Source organism: Macaca nemestrina, chromosome 6 (genome assembly GCF_043159975.1).
Source record: "Macaca nemestrina isolate mMacNem1 chromosome 6, mMacNem.hap1, whole genome shotgun sequence".
Taxonomy (NCBI): Eukaryota; Metazoa; Chordata; class Mammalia; order Primates; family Cercopithecidae; genus Macaca; species Macaca nemestrina.
Window position 1 is genome coordinate 175693746 of NC_092130.1, and position 16424 is coordinate 175710169.

Consider the following 16424-nt stretch of genomic DNA (forward strand, 5'->3'; position numbering starts at 1 on the left):
ATCTAGATTATTTTTCATAGCATTCATAATTTTAAAAGATGGGAGAAAATTGAATCTTTAAATGTTAAGTAAAAGGTACATTTCTTAGTGTAGGAATTCTTTGAAAGAGCAGTCATTTTTTTCCACCTAACACATGATTAGCAAATACATCAGTCCTCTAATTATTTTCACAGCAACTCCTAGAAAGCAAGTGAAAATGTCACTGCTAATGTCTTCCTGCAAGAATCTGATACTAAAGACAGTTTAATTGGCTACTAGATTCCCGAAATAAGATGTAAATTATATAAACAATTATAATCCTCCAAGCATATGCAAGCCATTTTAAATGAATTGTTCACAGTTCAAAGGTCTAGTTCCCCAGTGAGGCTCCCCAGTGAAGTCCACTTGAATAATCCAGGATAACCTCCTCAATCTCAAGGTCCTTAAATAAATCAAATCTGTGAAGTCCCCTTTGCCATGTAAGGTAGCATATTCACAGGTTGCAGAGCTTTCAATGTGGATATCTTTGGGGGTCTTCATTCTACCTGCTACAGAGAAAGAATTGAGTCTCTTGGAATCTCAGGATTCAGTTGCCAATTTGCAGGAAATACAGAGGACAGAGGAATATGTTGAACTGCAGCAGGAGAATGCAATTCTCAAAATCCAGATAAATTGTAAGGAAGTAAAAGAGATGGTGAGGAACCCTAAGATTAAGAGAAATTTAAAATACATTTCAAAAATCCTTAGTACTTGGATATGCACGAGTAATAAGCTGGGAAGAAATGTAAGGAGCTGAATATTATAAAAAGTCAAGGAAGTAATTACTTTAGAAAGGAAGGAGAGATTGTGCTTGGAATGGAGAAGTTTTGGGGGAGAATGGCAAGGTTCTTTTGATTAGTTGGAGATGATGGGCTATTGGTCTTATAATAATTGAAGATTAAAAAAAAAAAAAAACTGCAAGTGCAGGACCCAACACTGAGCAAAGTGTTCTAACTCTATCGCGCTTCACTTATTGCAGTTAAAGATCACATTTGATTTTTTTCACAGCCATATCATACTGTTGACTCAAGATAAACTTTCCTGTTGACTAAAAGATACAGGCTTCGTCTAAATACTTTTCTTCTGCTGTCTAGAAAAAATATCTCTACATTCTCACATGCAAAGGAGCCAAGCATTTCCCCATTCAGAGCATACTACTATATGATCGTGGCACTCAATGTGTACAGGTTTCTTGAAAAAGAAAGGAGAAACTGTGTTTTCTGGTCATTGTGTCTGCAACAGAATCTACCTTTCTTCTTGAAACTTTTATTAACCAGAAATATATTCATTAATAAAAGATGAAAAGATCAACTGTCAAAAATTCATGTTGCATTTTTTCCAGAGGCTGTGCCTGTGAGGTTCCACTGTTGGAAATGTTGGAACTGTTACCCACATTGTTATCCACTGTTGGAACCTCACATGAAAGGAATAAACTAACAAACCAAAAACCTCAAGTACCATTACAATACAGCACATAAACAGAAAAGTCCATGTGTATTGAAGAGCTAAGCCTGGTTTCTTGCATTTATCAATAATGCAGACTGAGGTCCAGGGCATCTCTTCAAAACAGCTGAGCTCACATATCTGCCTTTGTCTCAATCAAAATTCTACCAAATTAAAGAGTACATATCAAAAGTAAGAATAAATGCATATCAGTAGTGGAAAATAAAATGATCCCATTAGAAGACCAGAACATTGAAGTATTTGTGGAAACTGTGAGCCAATTATAATGAGATTGATGGAGAAAACCAACAGAACTGAAGAGCTTTCTACACAATATAAGCATCAAGCAGGACCATTTAAAAAGTTGAGTTTTCCCAGCAGTATTCCAGAATGACCACATGACTTGAGGCATCATGAATGATTATGGGGCTGTCCATGGAGACATTAATTAAAGATGTGTTGAACAGCTGCTCCACTTAATGGCTCTCCGACAGCTGGGCTCTGATTTTCCCCAGGCTAAAGCTGGAAGAATGATTTCCCATATGCGGGGGACATCTGCCTTGGGAGACCCAAGAATGAAACTTGGGCTAAGGTGAGACGTGGGCCATTGTCTCAGTATTCTCTGGTAGTGGACAAGGACTCCTCATAGCCAGAAGGTAAGCTTCCTAGGCACACAGAAGAAACACTTGCTCACACAAGCTGGTGTGATGACCATCCACCATCACAGCATGGGGATCAATCATTGTTACCCACTTTAAAGAAAACCCAGTATTGACAAGTCCTAGAAGAGCTGTGTTGGGGCAAGAACTCTTTCTTCCATAGACCCCGCATGAAATAAGGTAGAGTTATTCCAGCTTTGCCTTCCCAACTGCAGTGCTGGAAGGTAATCTTATCTCCCTCAACCTCCATATCTACAAGATGAGGTCATCATACCTATCAACAAGGTTACCATGAAGAAAGCAGGCAGCTTCATGACTGCATGTGGTGCAGTCTCAAAGCAGAGCTGGTAACCAGCATTTCCCTTGCTATGCTTAACTTGCCATTCACCACCTAAGCCATCTCCAGCTGCAGCTGATTGGACCTGGGCAGGCCAATGCCTCATCATGAGCGAAGATACTGTCTGGGTGGCTGGCTGCCAATCAGATTCTGTTCTTGAGGATTGGAACTAAGAGACTCAGAGACTGAGAGAGTTAGAATTTGAATTGTATTCTCAAAGATATATACAGACATTCCTGATGGTAAAATCCTGGAAACAACCTTGATTTCCAACTTCCCTGGGACAATTTTTAAGCCATTCTTTGGATTTGATGAACTCAGAACTATTTTCTTGCTCTGGCTTAAATGGATTTCTGTTTCCTACAGTTGACCAGCCCCAGGTAAGGATCACACTCCTAGATGTCAGTTTCCTCCCTGTCATCATTTGATATGAAACCCACAGGGGAATGGAGATGGATGTCATCTTCCCAAGGTCTTACAGTGTGTCAGGAATGGGTCTGGGCATGGGACCAAGCTCTTCTGACCTATAAGCCAGACCTGTTGGTAGATTTCATATTTATCTCCTATGTTTAGCTAATGAGAAATTTCATTCAACAAGCCATTAATTATTTTACACAGCACGAGTATTGAACAATTGTATCATCTTACCAAAACAAATGAACATGGGCCATTTGAGAACTGACCTTGTCACTGTTAATTGTGCCTTTCCACAGTACTTAGTAAAACTGTATTTTTTATCTAAAAATATTTGTTCATACTCAGCATCTTGAAAATCACTATTAAATAGTAAATAACAACAATGCCAACAAAATTAAAAATAACAATAATAATAAAAACTAACATTGAAAGTTTATTATGTAGCACTTTATAGATTAGAGCACAGAGATGAATTAAGTTGCCCAACTTACACCACCAGTGTGTGATGGAATTAGAATTTGAACCTACAATGTGGGTGTAGTGCCTCACCTATATCCTCTCTACTAGGCTGGTACTGCCCACCAATTACTGTGAGTGTTGGCTGCTAATGGCACCTCACCTAGGAAGTTATGTGGCCCATCACCAATGGTTCACAGATATGAGGTACGAAAGACTGACCCCAGCCTCAACCAGGTATCAACTCTGTATGATCTAAGTTCCAGAGCCGTCTCCACATAAACCAAATACTACAGACTGAATGTTCATGCCCCTTCAAAATTCATATACTGAAACCTAATCTCCTGTGTGATGGTATTGGGAGCTGGGGCCCTTCAGGAACAATAAAGTAACGGGGTGGTGCCCTCACGAGTGAAATTAGTTCCCTTATAAAAGAGACCCTAGAGAGATCTCTTGCCCCTTCTTCCATGGGAGATTACAGTGAGACGAAGGCCATCTATGAACCAGGAAGCAGTTCCTTGCAAGATACTGTATTTGCCAGCAACTTCATCTTGGACTTCCAGCCTCCAAGACTGTGAAAGATAAATATCTGTTGTTTGGAAGCCACCCAGTCTATGGTATTTTGTTACAGCAACCCAAATGCACTAAGATACCAAGAGAAGATTCCCATAAGAACATATCCTTGTCCAGCTTTCTCCTTCTCTGTCCTGAGTCACTCTCTGCTTTGCAGGTATTTCCTGAGGAGCATTGTCTCCACAGTCATATGTACCTGAGCCTCTGTCTCAGACTCTGCTTCTTAGAAACTTGACCTAAGACTGTTGGTACCAAAACTGGACCCAAGAAGCAAACATTAAGAACTGGATTCCGATGTGCGATCACTTTCCATCCAGTTGGCAACAATGAACCCATCACTGTTGGTCAGTGGATGAATGACAGTGGCACACAGAAGCAGTGAAACTGCTAATGCTTTTCACCTATAGTGAACTGACATGAGACACAAGTAGAGAGGGTTGTTCTGATTTGTGCAATATCTTTGCCATTGGGAAGACAATGGAGAGATTATAATTAGAAGACTATGGAATTGAGTGACTATTGCTGAGTGCCAATGATATTTTAAAAAGAGGAAATGACAGTCTAGGACCATCAGTCACTTAAAGCAATGTGTGAGAGTGAGAGGGCCTTCTGGGTATCATTGCAAGAGATCTCCATCTTCCATAGCAAGAGGACAAACAGAGCTGAAGCTCAGGCACAGGACTTGTTTGAAAGAATGACTGAAGGTAAAGATGGGTATAAATCCATGGACAGTGGCAAATGGCTTAGCTGGTTGGCCAGGGTCCTGGGAGAAGAAATATTGGAAGACTGGGAACTAGAAAGTCAGAAAGAGACATGTGTGAGAATCCGTGAGAGTGGGGAAAGCGTGATCGTCTTCACACCCCACACCAGAGACAACTGCTGAGGAAGAGACCTTCAACAGCCAGTGGTCAGGATGACTCAGGCAGTTGATGGTAGCTAGCCCATGCACTTGGCACACGGTGCTTGTGCAATGATGTCAAAACTGGAATAACCACGTTGTAGAGATGGGGGCTAGTCATGGAGCCAGGCACATAAGGACCTTCTCACTAAAGCTGATCTACCTATCACCATTGCTGAATGTCTAATGAGTCAGTCACCAAAGCTGATTCTAATCCCCTGATACACACTTCCTTCAAGAAGACCACCCCACCATTTTGGGGGAAAGTTTAGTATATCATACCCAGTCTTCCTAGAAGGGCAGCAATTCATGCAGACTGATTTTGACACCTACTGGGATTGGATTTGCCTTTCCTACCTGCAGGGCTTCACCCAGCATAATACCCAAGACCTCGCTATGAGTCTGATTGACTGACATGGGATACTGGGTAACGTCATCCCAGTCCAAGGAATCCCCCGGACAGCAAAGGGACTGTGGCGGTAGGAACAGGACCTTGGGTCCACTGACCCTACCACATACCGCCACCAGGAGATGGAAGCCTGATGAAATGGCCTCTGAAAGGTTAGCTGAAGTTCCAGCCTGGAGATGATGGCCTGTGAGGATGAAACACTATTCTTCAGATGGGATGTTCCCATTAAACCAATGATTTTCACATGGTGTCATGTCCTCAAAGGTACAATTGCTGTGTCTGAAAAACAAGGAGAAGATTAGAAGTGGCCCCACTCTCCACCACTCCAGTTCCCCACTAGGGGAATTTATATTTCCCATCTCCAGAATTTTAGCTCTGTCACCAATCTTAATTATGAATCTAGGGGTTCTTTTACCGAGGCAGGGGGATGCTGTTGACAAGAAAAATAAAAAGAATCCTTCTCAATGTGAAGCGATGGCTGTTGCAGATCACTTGGGGCTACTTGTGCTAGAAAATCATCAGGCACAGCAGTAGCTAATTCATGAAGTCCATGTCACCCTGACTGCCATAAGGTCCATGCAGCACTCCTGCTAAGTGATGCCGCCCTCAGGTAATCCACCTGGGCGTCTCTTAGTGTCCAATGCCCTGTTTTAACAATAATAGATAGATAAAGAAATCAGAGCCTGCGGAGGGTTTGGTCACCAGGTTTTCAGATCCATCAAGGATGAGAGTTGGGTCAACCACCATGCAATCCACCCAGACCAGCCAAAGTACTAGTTAAGAGGGCAAGGAATTTAGCATGGGTCATAGAGGAGGGAAACACTTTCAATGATGGCCTCAGGGCCATCTGTGACAGTGGTGCATAAAATTCCCCACCAATCCTCCTTTTATGTTTCCCTAAAAGCATGATTCCATGGAATCATGGGCAATGTGAAGCTAATAAAAGGAATAAGTAGACTTGAACACTGTATTAGGTGGAGTGTCATAGACAATGCGGTCCCCCATCCAGTTTCCCTTCACCAGGCTGGCAGCCCAGTGCCCAGCTGTTTTATGTGTTGGCTGTTAGCTAAGAGGGACGTGGAGCTACCCTCTTTCTTTGACGAATCGTCCTCTATTGATTGAAACTGCATCATCGGGAAGTGACACAGCCCCCACCTGAGTGTGACCCACAGTCAATGAGCAATTGATATGAGGAACAGAATCCAGCCCCTCTGACTCAATGGGGTACAAGTCAGAGGCTGATTTATGCCCTGCAGCTTTGTCCCTGGGCTCAGACTCCAGCTAGACTGTACCACATGATGGGTGAGCTCTTTCCTTTTCCTTATTCTTCTCCACTCGTGTCCTTCCATGTTTTCCTGCAGAACCCTCCCTTAGCAAATCATGTGCTCGCGAGTCCCTGTTTTGCACTTTATGCTGACGGAACCGAACCTGAGCCACTGGGTGTTAGGTTAATCCACATTTTGTTCTCACCATCCTCATAGGAAGAAACACACAACTTTTGGTTTTGCATTTGACTTTTATAACTCATCTCCAAGTTTTGCTGGGGCTAATACAATTATGAACTATAGCCACATACAGTGCACAACAGTAAAAGAAATAATTATAAGGTTCTGAATAACTGAGATGGCAGAGTCACCAGAATGATGTAATTACTTTATTTAAAAAATCAGTATGTGCCTATGCATCACACTGAGTCATCAATAAACGGCTTCCTAATTACCCAACAGTCAATACAAATTGTCTTAATTCATTTGTGTTGTCACTTGCTAAAAATTGTAACCTACTGAAGATGTGGGATATACTTGGGTCCATCGTCTCAAAAGAAAAATGTCTCCTATTTTCTATTGACAAGACCTATAAACCAGATCTGCTGGTTTGACTGAGAAGATTATTTCCTTCTTGGTCTCCAGGTCTCATCAAAGCTTACAAGGAGAATTTTAATTACATGTTAGATATATAATTTCTCTCTTACCAACCATAATTGTGACAACTTGTCAATTACATAGTTTTGCTTATGGTTTAGGTGCATCGACATCTTAGCAGAGCTTTCCCCCAAAGCCAAGCCTTTGTTGTGTTTGTATATTCTTATACCTGCTTTCACTTTATACAAATCAAAGGCTGGGTTGGTATACCCAGGTCACAATCACTGACACAGAAAACAAAATGTCAGCGTAGAGGCTTAATTTAAAAAAGAATGCTTAAAATCAGTCCTACAATCTGCCATCTCCAAGCCCCAACCCAGCCCCTGCACAGCAGTGCATTCCCTGGAGGTCTTCAGCAGGAGCAACACAAGTGCCTGGAGGTAGAGCTGGGATTCCAGTTATTAAAGAGAGGCAAGGCCAGGAGAAAAATCTGAAACCTCTGACCTTATGCTAGACTTTTCTGAGGTTATAATTTAAAGGTGTGAGAAGAGGACAAGGAGTACAAGATACACAGAATATGTGTTACACATCCCAAAGAAAGTCACGCTGCATGCAAGGACGCAGTGCCCATGACAGCCATCACCCAAGGGTCTTAATGGGGCATCTCCTGTATCCAAGGCCTGGGAAGATGAATACAATATGGAATTGACACATCAGACTGAAGCCACTACTGAGCCACATTTCATCATTTTTTAGATTCCAAGAACAACCAACATGGTCAAGGATCTTGTTAATCAAACAGCCTCTCTTCCCATTACAAAACGAGGAAAAAGTTAGCCCAAGTTTATGTGAATTTTTAATATTTCTATTTTTTAATATTGAAATATTTAAAATACACAAGAACAACAAAGATAGCAAACACCTAATTAGACATCACCTTGTTACAAAATATTGAAAAGTTGGCTAGTTACCATAATTATTTCAAATCTTTAAAAAAATTATTTAATGCCAGCTTTTACAACTGATCTCTGATTCCATTTTTAAAAAATCACTACTTTTCTGAAATTTATGTTTATCATTCCTGGCATTTAAATTTTTTATTGTATGTGTTCATGTACATAAATAATAGAGTAGTTTTGTGTGATGTTAAGTTTACATGAATGGCAAATTATTCTGAATGTTTTCTTTAGCAACATGTTTTTCCATTTCAATAGAACAGAAAAGCAATTTTTAAAATTATTTTTAAGAAATTCATGTAGATATATGTGGATATGATTTAGTCATCTTAATTACTCCATAAAAATTCCATCACATGGGTGCATCCCAATTTTTTAGCAATTTTCCTAGTAATGGAAAAAAATTAGGTGGTTTCAAAACATAGAATTATCTATACTAGTATATTCACAATTTTCTAATATTTACCACCCATCTGGAATACATTCTACTGAGGATATATGTATCTATATCTCTCTGTGTATATACATACAATAATATATATTAATATGTAATATGTATTATATATATTTATCAAGTAATATATATGTGTGCATGTATATACACATATATATGTATTTATATTTTATATATCATATTAGTTCATTCTCACATTTCTATAAAGAAATACGTGAAACTGGGTAATTCATAAGGAAAAGGGATTTAATTGGCTTACCGTTCCACAAGCTATACAGGAAACATAGCAGCATGTGCTTCTGGGGAGGCCTCAGGAAACTTACAATCATGGCGGAAGGCAAAGAGGGAGAAAGCCATCTCACATGGCTGGAACAGGAGGAAGAGAGAGTGAGGGGGAGGTGCCACACACTTTTAAACAACCAGATCTCATGAGAACTCACCATCTTGACACAGTTCCAAGGGAGAAATCAGCCCCCATGATCCAGTCGCCTCGCGCTGGGCCTCACCTCCAATATTGGGGATTACAATTTCACATGACACTGGAGCAGGGACAGAGATTCAAAGCTTATCAAATATAGATTTTATTTAGCATATATATTTATTTATAATTGAATTTGGTTTGCTAACCTTGTTTAAGATGTTTAGGTCTATGGTGTTTACTGAAACTGGACTTTACTTTTCTTGCACATACTGTCCTTGTCTAGTTTAGAGCTAGACCATCCTAGCCTCCTAAATGCTGAGATGTTTTCCTGCTCCTTTAATTTTCTGAAATAATTTGTACGTGATAGGAGTTATCTGATTTGTGAAGGTTTGGCAAAATCACCAGTAAAGTCATTTGTCCTCGGTACATTTTGTGAGTAGTTTTGAGAATTAATCTAGGGCTTATATTAGGTTTTGGTTTTTCCTTGTGTCAATATTGGTGATTTATTTTAAAAAATTGCCATCGACATAAAATTGTTTCTTGATATTGGCTTATAACTTTTAAGTTCTGTTCTATCTTTAGCTATGTTTCTATTTTTATTCAATTTTAATTTATAACTGCCTTTGATTGGTTTCACCTGAGGTTAGCCAGTGTTCAAACATTCTTTACAAAGCACCAGCTACACTTGTTGCTCACCCTTTTTCAGGGTATTTATCGTAAATTTCATTAACATCTTATCTTGTGGCCGGGCGCGGTGGCTCACGCCTGTAATCCCAGCACTTTGGGAGGCCGAGGCGGGCGGATCACAAGGTCAGGAGATCGAGACCACGGTGAAACCCCGTCTCTACTAAAAAAATTTCAAAAAATTAGCCGGGCGCGGTTGTGGGCGCCTGTAGTCCCAGCTACTCGGGAGGCTAAGGCAGGAGAATGGCGTGAACCCGGGAGGCGGAGCTTGCAGTGAGCCGAGATCGCGCCACTGCACTCCAGCCTGGGCAACAGCGTGAGACTCCGTCTCAAAAAAAAAAACAAAAAAACAAACAAACAAAAAAAAACATCTTATCTTGTTATTGTTTTATTTCTTCCATTTGGTATGTTTCACTATTTTTTTTCCTAATTCAGACTCAATGCTTGGTTCATTAATTTGTCATCTTTCTTCACTATAGATTTGAGACGATAAAGTTTCCTATAAGAATATGTTTAAAAGAGTCATAAGTGTTTTAGTACATAACATTTATATTATAATTTGGTTCCAAAGTTCTTAAGTTTTATTATGATATATTTTTTGACCTGCGAGGTAAATAAAAGTGTGTTAACAGCTATTTCCAATCCATGACTGTTTTTATCTGCATGTTATTTGCTGATTTTGAGTTTTTATATTAGAGAGGCAAAGAATATGTTTTCTATAATATTTAAAAGTCTTCTATATTCAGAAACGAACAGGATTAAAAATAATCACATCATATCTTCACAGACCTTGAAGAGTGCAGGGCAACATCAGAATTTGGTATAGGGTCAATGGAACTATCAGAACAAGCCAAGTCAGGTGGTGTCCTGGTAGACAAGATCCAGTCCCAGGACAAGACCAGGTAATCCTATCATTACTGGAAGCACTAGGAGGATGCCATTTTATAGGAAAACATTTTAATTTTTTTTTTTAGTTAACATATTCAACAACTCACACGGTTACCATTTTTTGTGTGTGGTGAGAACACTTGAAATCTACTATCTCAGCAATGTCAATATACAGTACATTTTATTAACTATGTCACCAAGCTGTACATTAGGTCTTCAGTACTTACCTCATCACTAAACATTTGTACCTTTTTTTCTCTCCTCCTCATTCTAGATCCTAGTAACCACCATTCTACTCTCTGTTACTGAATTCAATTTTTGTATTATTCCATATATAAGTGAGACATGCAGTATTTTTCTTTCTCTGCCTGGTATTTCACTTAGAATAATGTCCTCACATTTCATCTGAGTTGTAAATGGCAAGACATCCTTTTTTAAAGCTGAATAATATTCCCTTATATATGTACTCACATTCACACGTGCACACACACACACATACATACATACACATATAACACAAATATACCGTATTGTCTTTATCCATTTATCTGTTGATGAACACTTAGGTTGTTTGTACCCAGAAGTAGGATTTGCATTTTATGTGGTGGTTCTATTTTTATTTTACTTTGAAGAATCTCCACACTGTTTTCCGTAATAACTGCACCAAGTCACGCTCCCACCACAGTGTATGAGGGTTCCTTTCCTCCACGTCGTCACCAACACTTCTCTTTCGTGGTTTTTGTGATAGCCATCCTAACGCATGAGATGGCATCTCATTGTGGTTTTCTTTTGCATTTCCCTGATGATTCGCGTCGTGCATTGTTTTATGTAACGGTCAGCCATTTGTATGTGTTCTCTAGAAAAATGTCTATGTAGATCCTTAGCCTATTTTTAATCAGGGTATTTGGCTTATTTTTCTTTTTGCTACTGAGTTTTATAAGTTTCAATACATGTTGAATATTAACCCCCTATTGTCTGTATGGTTTACAAGTCTTTCCTCCGATTCCACAGGTTGCTTTTTCATTTTGTTGATTGTTTTCTTTCCTTGCTGTACAGAGGCTTTTTCAGTTTGTTGTAGTCTCACTCATTTATTTTTACTTCTGTTGCCTGTGCTTTTGGCATCAAATTCAAAAAATTATTGCCAAGACCAATGTCGAAAAGATTTTCCCCTATGTTTTCTACTGGGATTTTTATGGTTTCAGGGCTTATGTTTAAGTCATTAATCCATTTTAAGTTTATTTTTGTGCATGGTGTAAGAAAAGGGTCTATTTTGCATGTGGGCTTTCAGTTTTTCAACAGTACTTATTGAAGTGTCTGTCTTTTCCTATTGTGTATTCTTGGTGCTTTTGTCGAAAGTTAGTTGACTGTACATGCTTGGGTTTATTTCTGGACTCTCTATTCTGTTCCGTTGATGTATGTGTCTGGTTTTATTCCAGTACCATACTCTTTTAAATTATAGTTTTTTATACATATAAACTCCTTAAGAAATTGTTAGAACTAATACATTCAGTAAAGTTGCAAGGTATAAAATCAACATACAAAAATCAGTTGCGTTTGTATAAATGAATGTTGAACTATCTGAAAAAGAAATCAAGTAAACAATCCCATTTACAGTAGAATCAGAAAGAATGGAATACCTAGGAATAAATTTAACCAAGGAGATGAAAGACCTGTACACTGAAAACTATAAAACATTGATCAAAAAAATATGAGTGACACATATAAATGGAAAAATGCCTCATGTTTGTAGATTAGAAGAATTAATATTGTTAAGATGCCTATACTAGCCAAAACGATCTACAGATTCAATGCAATTCTTATCAAAATTTCAATGGTACTCTTTACAGACATAGAAAAAAAATCCTAAAATCCATATAGAACTACAAAAGACCTAGAATAGCCAAAGCAATCTTGAGGAAAAAAGAACGAAGCTGGAGACATCTCACTTCCTGACTTCAGTGTTGTCCTTTTAAATAGTTCCAAGGCCAGCCAAGAAATTCTGAAATAAAATGCTTCATCGCAATGCAGTTCCAATCGAGATAGTGTTTATCTTGAAGTTCTAAAGTTTTTGGTTATGTTCAATGTAAACTACCCATCAATTAATAGGCAAAGCATAGTCTCCACCACATAACCAGGCAGTGGAAGGAGCTGGGCAGTGATCTCCGGGCTTCATGGGTGCTTGCGTTAGGCTTGATATTGGGACCCTTGCCCAAGTGTTTCTGCCATGGACGGGCCCCAAGAGCTGCTCCTAAGATGGTCAAGCAGATGCCACAAAGCCACAGTCCGTGACTCAGGGAGGAGGAATCTGTATTATCTGCTACTTGATAGCCAAACCAGAGCAAGGACTGTTCCTGAAAACAGAGCCTATCCTCCCAGGAATGTTGAAATCATCCTCTGGGATATGTCCCCTGACCTTTTGGCATTGCAGTAAAACTCTCCTGCAAAAGTGGGGCTCCTGGTCCTTACTGACCTATTGGGTTGGAGGATAACATGGCGTAATGAAGGAAAGGCGGCTGCATGTAGCAGCAGCTGATTTCCAGTCCATCTCCTTTCTTTTTCTCACCAAACCTCCTTCTCGGCACAAATCAGATGTAATTAAACAACATTCCTGGGCTGGGGTACTGGCTTATGCCTGTAATCCCAGTACTATGGGAGACTGAGACAGGTGGATCACTTGAAGCCAGGAGTTCAAGACCAGCCGGGGCAACATGATAAAGTCCCTGTCTCTACTGAAAATACAAAAATTAGCTGGGCGTGGTGGTACATGCATGTAATCCCAGCTACTCAGGAGGCTGAGGCATGAGAATCACTTGAACCCAGGAGGCAGAGGTTGTAATGAGCTGAGATCATGCCACTCTACTCCAGAATGGGCAACAGAGCAAGACCCTGCCTCAAAAACAAGAAAACAAAACAAACAAACAACAACAAAAAAAAACCTGTTAAATTTAATCTTTAAAAAAAAATAAAAGAAAAATAAGGAGGATTCCTGGTCTTTACTTCAAAACAAGCACAAAAGACACGGTGAATATTATCATAAGGGGAAGAAATGAGACTGAAACATGCGTAAGAGGCAGAACCATCCATTCTAAAGAAGGAAGGGATAAGACCTGGGGTTACAACAAATGCGGAGGATCTTCTTTCCCTCAGCACAGGCATCTCTGGGTTAGACCCTGGGCACAGCAGCACTCCTCCCTCGTAGAGCCTCACTCCGGGGCGCATGGGGCTCTCTGCTCTCTATTGGAACCCTTTTCGTCTAACATTCATTAAATGGTGGTTCGGAAATTGGTTCTTGGGATAAGGTTAAAAACGTAAAATTTGATGGCTCAGGCTGGGTTGTATTTAGGAGGAAATGTTCTGAAAATATCTATACTTGAATTTTTAAACTTAAATTATAATTTGAGAGGCTGCCTGAGCTTACAAGCAATGAGGCTCAGTAAGAAAACGAGAGGAAATGCACCTGAAATGAGCTGCTGTTGCAGGCAGCTGCCTTTCTTTCATTATCCCACGCCATCCTCCAAGCCTGATAGGTCAGTAAGAACCAGGAGCCCCATTTTTGCAGGATAGTTTTACCGCAATTCAGAATGATCAAGGGACATGCCCCAGCCACAACCTAGATACGAATTCATCTGTCTGCTTCCAAGAGCCACTATTTTAGACCTATTCCCAAAATTCAGAAAGATGCCAGCCACATATAATTCCAGGGTGTAGAGAAATAAGACCTTCGAGGTTTCCTCTCAGCACTGATTCCCCAGAGGGGTGTGTAGAGAGGAGCTGCTTTACCAGGTCGCATCACTCCTGGTCCTCTCTCTCCTCCTGGCCTCCAGGCTATTTGGCTCACTGTGAAAACCCTGCTCACTTTCATTTCCAATCTCCGCCAGCCTCGTGGACGCTTCCCCTCAGCTGAGAGGCTGCCTCTCTGAGAAACCAGCACCTCCTCGGGGACGCCAGGGCCTCCCATGTGCAGTGGGGTTGAGTGATGCCTCCTCCAAGGTCGTTTCCAGCTGGAAGCTCCGAATGTGCCTTTGCAGATACAGGTAAGGTAAAGATCTGGAAGTGAGATCATCCTGGATCAGGGTGGGCCCTAAAGTCAATGGCGGGTTTTCTTATAAGAGAAAGAAAAGGAGACACAGAATCCAGGTGTGGTGGCTCAGGCCTGTAGTCCCAGCACTTTGGGAGGCCGAGGTGGGAGGATCGCTTGAGCTTAGGAATTCAAGAGCAGCCTGGGAAACAGCTGAGATGGTTTGGCTGTGTCCCCGCCCAAATCTCATCTTGAATTGTAGCTCCCATAATTCTCACGTGTTGTGGGAGGACCTGGCGGGAGATAACTGAATTATGGGGGTGGTGTTCCCCATACTGTTCTCATGGTAGTGAATAAGTCTCATGAGAGTTGATGGTTTTATAAGGGGTTTCCCTGTTTGCCTGGTTTCATTCTCTCTTGTCTGATGCCATGTAAGATGTGCCATTCACCTTCTGCCATGATCATGAAGCCTCTCCAGCCACATGGAATCGTGAGTCCGTTAAACCTCCTTTCCTTTGTAAATTACCCAGTCTCAGACATGTTTTTATTAGCAGCACGAGAACAGACTAAGACAATAGTGAAATCCTGCCACTACAAAAAATACAAAATTAGCCAGACATAGTGATGCACACTTGTAGTCCCAGCTACTCAGAAGGCTGAGGTAGGAGGATCACCTGAGCCCAAGAGGTCAAGGTTGTAGTGAGCCTTGACCTACAGGAGGTCAAGGTCAAGTGGAGGTGATTGTACCACTGCACCTCCAGCCTGGGTGTTGGGGCCAGACCCTGTCTCCAAAGAAACAAAGAAGATACAGAGAGGAGAACACCAGGTGACAAACACTGAAAATTGCCAGCAGGACCAGAAGGCAGGGGCGGGGCCTGGGACAGACTCCCCCTCACCCTGTCACCCCTGGTCATCTTTTACCACCTGGTCACACACAACACTCCCCCGCCACATCACAGAGTGCCTGCACCCCTTGCGGTTGTCTTATCAGTGACTGTGCAGCGCATGGCACATCCCAGATGCTTAGAAAATGCCTGTTGGTGGTCACCCTCACTGGCCTGGTTTCTGCTACTTTAAGTCATCCTTGCCTCTGACTTCAGACCACAATGGTAGCCTCTTCCATTTGCTGTAAATGACTACACACCTGGAAGTCTGCAGACTGTGCGGAATCCCAGCTACTCTGTCTCAACAGCTTGTTGCAGCTAATGCTCTCCTCATTCTGCAAATGGGGAACAAGAGAGGCAGTGAGGTTATACACCTCTCTCAAAGTGTCCTGGTGCGGGGCCTGTCAGGGGTTTGAGTCACATTAGCCCAATTCCTGAATGTGCCACTTCCCTTCCTCTAGTTGGAACTGAAGACAGAGTGAGTGAGTTACGTTTGTCCCCTGCACTCAATCACCTTCGTCTGTCACTTTGTCTTACATGGAGCTGGGCCAAGCATCCCTGATAGGAGGAGGCAGGGCACACTCAGGAGCTAAGGAGCCATGTCCAGCATGAAAATGACACTGCCTCCTCTTGACACAGATTCTTGATGCCCCCACAGCTGCACCAATCCCTGTAAAGTCACCCGGACCTCCAGACCTGTGCAATTTGCTAGGTAGTAAGTCCGACCCGCCTACATCACACCAGGGCATATCCCCCAAAGCCCTCCACACCAGGGAGCTGCTGCCCAGCATCCTTCCTGGTGCTCCTCGTAAAGTCCTTCAACTCTTGAAGGCCTTTTCCTTATTGTGACTATGTCAGACTCTACCTTCTGTGTACAAATCTCCAGATGATTGATGCAATCCACTGCAGTTACATCGATACCTTATTCACTGTTTGCACATAGTTTGCAGGGAAGCTGGCACTAAAACAAAGCATCCGCCAGTATTTTTTACCAGATGAGAGCCAGAGTGGTGGGCAAGTGTCTTTTAATTTCCCTTATTCATGAGT

At 41.3% G+C, this 16424-nt stretch overlaps 1 long non-coding RNA gene across 1 annotated transcript in view; it reads left to right on the top strand.

Annotated features, from left to right (window-relative positions):
• The window catches only part of LOC139363930 (uncharacterized), a 49311-nt gene that overhangs the window by 22254 nt on the left and 10633 nt on the right, over positions 1-16424 (top strand). The window contains exon 3 of the long non-coding RNA XR_011625173.1: positions 14354-14509. This is a non-coding gene — a long non-coding RNA (uncharacterized lncRNA). The remainder of the gene's footprint in view (positions 1-14353; positions 14510-16424) is intronic.